Source organism: Pygocentrus nattereri, chromosome 28 (assembly GCF_015220715.1).
Source record: "Pygocentrus nattereri isolate fPygNat1 chromosome 28, fPygNat1.pri, whole genome shotgun sequence".
In the NCBI taxonomy this organism is placed as follows: Eukaryota; Metazoa; Chordata; class Actinopteri; order Characiformes; family Serrasalmidae; genus Pygocentrus; species Pygocentrus nattereri.
The window spans coordinates 15594122-15601085 of record NC_051238.1 but is presented as its reverse complement, the minus strand read 5'-3'; the positions used below and the strand labels follow the sequence as shown (position 1 = coordinate 15601085).

Here is a 6964-nt window from a genome sequence, read left to right as displayed (position 1 = left end):
CCCTGACTTGATTGGAAAAAAACAAAACAAAACAAAAAAAAAACAACTTATTTAGCACAGCATATAGCCTAGACCCACCCACAAGACAGTGTAATCGAAAGACCTACTTTGAGAATCAAATATGAATAGTGCAGCAATAAACCTGGGCTTCATTCAAAATGTGATTTGCATCGTGCTTTCACACACGCAGATGAGGACTCTATTCAGGAGTACACGCTCATTGCAGTTGACAATGAACTTCTTGTCCGTGAGAAGAGCACACACACACACACACACACACACACACACACACACACACACACACACAGCCACTTGTGCCAATGATGATGTCATTCCGTTCCAACCGTGGGAGGGCGGAGCCCTGCACGATTCGAACGGCTGCTACTCCCTGGGAGCCAATAGGCGAAGGACGCACACGTCTCGAGCCCTGTGTTTGCTCGGTAGGTGGGCGGGGCCAACGCCTGTGGCAGTTCGGTTCCTCAGCGCAGCGAACACATTTGAACACACTGCGCCAAAGACCGAGGGGGCGAAGACACGAAAACTACGGGAAAACCACGAAACCCAGCCTTCAGAGTCAACTTTGCAAAGAGGTGAGGCCCAGTCTCAGTGACAGTAATGTGTAACCCCCCTTATTTATTCATTTTTGCGGGTAGCTTTTGGCGTAGGCTAAGGAGCAAGTAGTGGCTTTTCCACAGCTCGTACTTTGCCGAGGGGGAAAAGTAGGTGGTGGCTCGACTCGGACTCGCCGTTTTATTTAGATCAACTTGACTGCTACGTGTAGACGGGTGTCGCTCTCTCATGATTAGGTAACGCTTTTGGTTTGTGTGAAGTCCTCGCCCGAAGTTGTTGTGAGGTGTTTGAATGAACTGCCACCTGTTTTCTTGAGGAGACCGCGGTACAACTCTCTTTGCGGGCTCGGTTGAGAAGCTGGAAGCGGCGGAAGCTTCGCCTCTCTCCGCCTTTAAGCCGACTGCACCTTGTTGGAAATGACGGCGTAGCTGAGAGGCTATCGTTACATTACAACCCCGTGTATGTCCGTCTGCCAGGTTTCTGTGCTTTCTGTAGCGATATGTGGCGGTGCTGAAACTGGAGCTCCTCTGGTAACAGGCTATTCTGGACTCAGTCGGGCGTAGACCTGATAGATAAAAGTTTCACTCAAGTGATATTCCTGAAAATAACCAACATTATATGCAGCTGTAAGCTAAATGAAAATACTCACATGAGTACCTGAAGTTTCTATCAGCCCTTAACGTTGCTTGGTGTGGCGGCAGTCTGTACTGGGGTTAACCAGCTTTTAAATACTTAAAGGCGAACGCCACGGATTTTTCTAAATTTGTGCATAATAAAATAGTTGGCATATCAACAAAATCATGCAGAGCGGTTTGCTGTGAAAAGCTTCTTTCTGGAGAAACGTGCCAGGTCTGAGCGGTTCACTGTGGTGGTGATAGGAACCAGACGTCTGAGGAGTTTAATAATGCCTCTGAAAGCTCCCTCACAGAAAGTTGTAAGTTGGTTATAAATACACAGCCTGATTTGTGGGGCATCATTTTATGGTGGTTTTTGTTAAAGCTTTGGTCTAAAGCATATTTGAATCAGTTTATTTAATCCATTAATGGTGGAGAGACATTTACTGTCATCTACATAACATGAAACCTAGAAGGTACATTTAGGGCCACTGGTGGTTTTGGGTAGTAAAATAGCTGCGTTTGCATTGTAGGCATTGAAGACATTCCCTGGTTCCCACGATCACTACCACTATAAGGAAGTAGTTACTAAAGTTAAAAAAAAAAATTAACAAATGAACCATTTTGCAACAGGGCACTCTGAATGATTGTATACATCTCAGCGATTTCATTACGCAGAAAATCAGTGGAATTCCCCTTTAATGCAGCTAGTTATGAAGCTGTTGCCTCCGTGTCAAACGCCTCCTCTCTACACGTCAAAATATAATTGATTAATTTGGGAACTCGCTCGACTGGAAGGATGGCGACATTTGTTGCGGAAGTTTACAATGACCTCTAGAACATGTTCCTGTAGGAATGCCCCTGTTCGAAACAGATTTTTTAAAACCCCTTCCATCTCAATGAGGAGAAGAGGAAACAAACTTTTGTGGCTTAAATTCATGTCCAGAAAATCTCAGCTGCTGCAAAATAAGGTCACCACACTTAGCACAAACTATCAACTAGTGTTCTTCAGTAGGTTATAAACACTGTGACTAAATAAACTTCTAATGTTTGGTCTGTTCCTGTTTTGACTGTGCTGCAGCGATTGAAGGAAACTTTCAGGAAATTTTAGTGGGGATACATGAACACCTAAGAAGATGTGGAACATGATGATCAGTATCTTTTATTTTTGTCTAAGAGATCACTCGAAAGCTTTTCGGCTTTAGTTCTCAGTGCTGGTCCTGACAAGTGGTAGTTGCCTATCTCTGCAGTGGCACATTAGATTGCCTCCCTGTTCACTTATATTTTTTTCTGGGTGATATTTCTGTTCTTGTGGTTACTTCGGGGGTTGGTGGCCTAAAAACTGTTGCAATATTTTCATTAAAAAGAGTCTGAAATGAGAACACAAATTTATGACCTAAAAAAATGATTTAGTAACATATTGTTGGGTAGGAAAGTGTTATTGGGCTGTTCCTGTTGAGCAGTAGAATTCTGACTCAACTGTTTTCCAGCCTTGGTTAGTTAAAAATGGAGGTTGTCATCTGTGTAATTTATTAGCTACTCTGACTTGGCCAACAGCTATTAACGTTGCTTGAATATGTCACCCATCATAGCTACCTAGCTCTAGTGCTTTAATTTTGCAAGGCTAACAGTGTTTACATGGTTAGGCAAGTTCAGACCCACATTAGTCACTAAAACTTATCACTGTCGTTATCTCAGCCACTCCCAGATGAACGTAACTCTTCCTTCGTAATCCTTTATCTTTCACAGAATTATAGTCTGACCTCTGCCAGAAAACAAAAGCTGAAAAAAGCCAGAATAACAGCCTGTCACTGTGTAGTTGTGTTTGTCCCAGTTACGGCGCTGTCAGTCACAGTGTGTGAAATGCCCACACAGTCCTGATTAGAAAGACAAGTTTTTCTAGCTTTTAGCTCCGTTTGAATTATGATCAGATCAAGCTTTAGTTAATACAGGACTCTGTGGCTGTGCTGTCCTTGAATTTGCTGTACGTCGATTCAACTGTAGACACAACTGTAGCAAAGGCGGGATTCTTTGCTAAATTAAAGGCCTGAAGAACTATGTTTTCTTTTGACAAGCCTGCTGGTCAGAGCCAGGTCATCACCTCAATCTTCTCACTACAGGGTGGCGCAAGCCTATTGTAACTCATCTTTTCTTAAAGTTCAATCACACTTTCATGCTAGGGGACCGGTGGAGTGCATCATAAGCTCTATCTGCTCTCAGTTCTACCTGTAGGATTAAACATGTCTGCATTTTCTTATTCAGTGCTGGTGTTTACTTAGGACCACACAATTTGGCCATTTAAAAACGAGCATTTTGAGCAGTATTGTGTTTGCGATCAGTTATGGCAAACAGTGATTGATGTATTTCATATTCTAAGGCTATGCCTGTGATTTGTCAAGCTCTCATCAGCAACTTTGCAAGATTGCTCACGGAATATTTAGCTGGAATACTAGATTGATCCATGCACAAACAGTGCACGCAGCAGAAAGTATTATTAAAGCCTAGAAATGCTTTGTTATGATTCAGTGGAGAATCCCCGTTAGCAGTCACATAATCCATGGCTGGACTTAATCTGCTCTTAGAAAAACACATCATAAATTTTTTTTAGATATTTTTTTTTATTTATTTAGTGTAAGTTTTATGTCTTTGGATATGTGGTGAAACAGCCAGTGATGTAGCGATCATGCCCGTGGGCCATGTTTGCTCCACTACCACCCAATTATAGCGAAATAAATCCTTGGATAGACCAAGCATTTACAACACTCACTGCTGCTTTTATTTAAAACCATTTGCAAAGCTCAACCGCAGGAAGATTTTCTGTCTGAATCCTGCCACAAATAGTGTCTAACAGATGATACCGCTTCACCATGGTGTTTTAGGTCATTGTGGCTTAAGATCGTAATATATGTGGGAATTTGGATCCTACATTAGCTCTCCTGTACGGGGTGAATGCGGGTGTGTGTCTGTGTAGGGTGGATTTGTGCTAAATCAGGAATGAGTATGAGAGTAAAGCTAATAGTGACATGCAGCCACCCACTGACACTGATGATTGAGGAACAGGTTTTTTTTGTTGTTTTCTTGCCATTTTTTCATTTCTTAGCCATATGAGTAGTCACATGGTTAGAAGGAGCTGATCCTAGATTACCTCTCTCTCTCTCTCTCTCTCTCTCTCTCTCTCTCTCTCTCTCTCTGGATAAACATGGAGCAGGACGGGGCCAACAGCAGCATTAGCAAAGTAATAAAGCCTCCCACTGCAGGACTCGTGCTGTTGAGAGATTAGCACCTGGTTGTTAGAGGACACTGAGGCTCAGTTCTGATGCTGCTAAATTCTGTTCTGTATTTCACTTTTACACCCTTATTGCCCCCTACATAGCATGCAAAATTAGCTTTTGTTACTCCATCATAAATATGAGTTACATGTAAGCCTTTTGTTCATCCATTAGAGAGTCTTTAGAAAAAAAAAAACCTGATTTTAATGTATTAATTGAGTTCTAAGGTCTTGCCAGGTTAACACCATGTGAGTCCAAGACGTTGAGGAATCTGTTTTGTCAGTGAAAACTGTGCCAGCTACTCAAAGTCAAATGTCATGTTTTGGCCCAGTTCCTCATTCAAAAAAATATCTGCATTTTTCTTGTATTTTTAAGCACACAGTCTGTTAATGATATTTGTTGCGCTCAGTCTAGGGTCAATCCTTACCAAAAATAGTTCTTTATAATTTTTACATGACAATTTTCTCACCTCTTTTTATACCTTAAGTCATTTTGCAGATTAGTCTCCATGTATGGGCTCTATAGACAGGAATGTGAATGGTATATTGTTCAAACTTTAACAATGTTTGCGTGCTAACATGCATCAAACTTTTATTAAAAAAAAGTGATGAAGTTGTCCATCATATGGACCCTTTAAACCCTCAATGGCTTCCTTCGGCAGCTTCCACATCGGGGAAAATCACTGTGCAGAGTTGTACTTGCCTTTTTAAGCGATGCCTATCATAATTATTACATGATTACCTAATAGCCATCATTTGAGATGATCGCAGTCATTTTCTGCAGACCTTTTATTTCTACAGTCCTTTTATTTACAAACAGCAAAATGTGAATTCTGTGTTTTGGGTTTAGACAAATAAAAGTAAATAAAAGAAAGCAGTGAGTGAGTTCACATCGTGGAACATGAGAGGGCATTTGAAGACTAGTGTGTCATTTGTGAAGAACGACCAATGTTGGCAAGTGTTGAGGCTTGTACTTTAATAGTTACAGACAGTGGAGAAGAAAAGACAATTAAAGTGTTAATGCAGTTATTTTCATGACAATTAATCGTCAGCTGAAATTTAATTTGCCCCATAACTTCTTGGATAGTAGTGTCAGTGATTAGCATCTCCGTGTTCTTTATATATGAATCAGGCTCATGTCTCTTGTGCCCGTCTCAAAGTGTTTCATTGTCCTGCCTAAGGGCTTCAGTCCATTACCTTCATGATGGCAACTTCATCATGTGAAAGAGGGAAAGAAAGAGGAGGGGGTAATTGGGTCTCTCTCTCTCTCTCTCTCTCTCTCTCTCTCTCTCTCTCTCTCTCTCTCTCTCTCTCTCTCTCTCTCTCTCTCTCTCTCTCTCTCTCTCTCTCTCTCTCTCTCTCTCTCTCTCTCTCTCTCTCTCTCTCTCTAAGAACCAGCACGCACTCAAGTAGGTCAAATGCTTCTTCTGAATGTTTTAATTTCTTCCTTTCCTTTTTGGAGGGGTGAAATATGATGGATTCCGTTGTGTTGCTATGGTATCAGACTGCCGTTTGACAATGATCTCTATGCTTTAGTCATTGCTAAATCTGGGGAGAGGAGGTGGTGTTCTCATTCTCTGACCCTCACTTCAGCTTGTTAAAGCCCAGTAGGGTGGTGATGGAGAGAGGCAGCAGGATGGACCATTACCCATTACCACCTACAGAATATCTGTGTCATAAAGGATAAGCTGATATTGTTGTCCTGATTTTGTCTGACTAAATGCTAATGGCAACATTTAAGGTGTGTGTGTGTTTTTTTTTTTTTTTTTTTTTTTTTTTTTTTTTTTTTTTTTTTTTTTTTTTTTTTTTTTTTTTTTTAGAAGCATAAGCACTGGGTAGTTAATTTTCCCTTTAATCACTGTTTGATTTTAAAGAGAGAGTTTGTTTTGTTGCAGAATGATTGAGTAGTGACAGGGAATGAGGATTTGCTTTGTGCTGAATCCTACTTTGAGTCCCTGAGGTTGTTTGCTTTGTGATTGAGAGTGACATGTTGCATATATTTGTAATAATTACAAATACAGATTGTATGTTCTATCAGCATCTAGAAATATTTTAAAGATGCCATGAATAGAGATTATAGTGCCATCATCAGTCTACTGCTAAAAGTGTGAAAAAACATCTCTCTTATTGCAATGTATCATTGTTTTTCATTATTTGAACACAAAAGCTTCTCTTTACATTGTGTAAATATGTAATGATAAATGGACCAATCGAAATGGTTCAGAATCACTAGGAATAAAGTCATGTTGCATTAACTTCCATTAAACTTTAGGAGAGTACGCCTGTGCTGGTAACAGAATCCTCTTATTCAGATAACTGTTTGGAAAGTAACCATGGTAAACGGTTAAACTGGGGGTTTTCCCCTTTGCTTTTGCTTTTGTTTGACAAAGATTGAAGTTCAGCTCACACACTATCACTGTGTTTGCTCCTATGTCCACTGCAGAGATGGAAACCGTCAAAAATGACCGAAACAATAAGAACATTTTGTTGCTGTTGCTGTATTTCTAATTAC

The 6964-nt window shown here is 40.6% G+C and overlaps 1 protein-coding gene across 1 annotated transcript in view; it reads left to right on the top strand.

Annotated features, from left to right (window-relative positions):
- Positions 1-438: 438 nt before the first annotated feature.
- Positions 439-6964, top strand: part of rhocb (ras homolog family member Cb) — a 40377-nt gene continuing 33851 nt past the window's right edge. Inside the window, exon 1 of the mRNA XM_037535908.1 lies at positions 439-590. The gene's annotated coding sequence lies outside the window, so the exon portion shown is untranslated. The remainder of the gene's footprint in view (positions 591-6964) is intronic.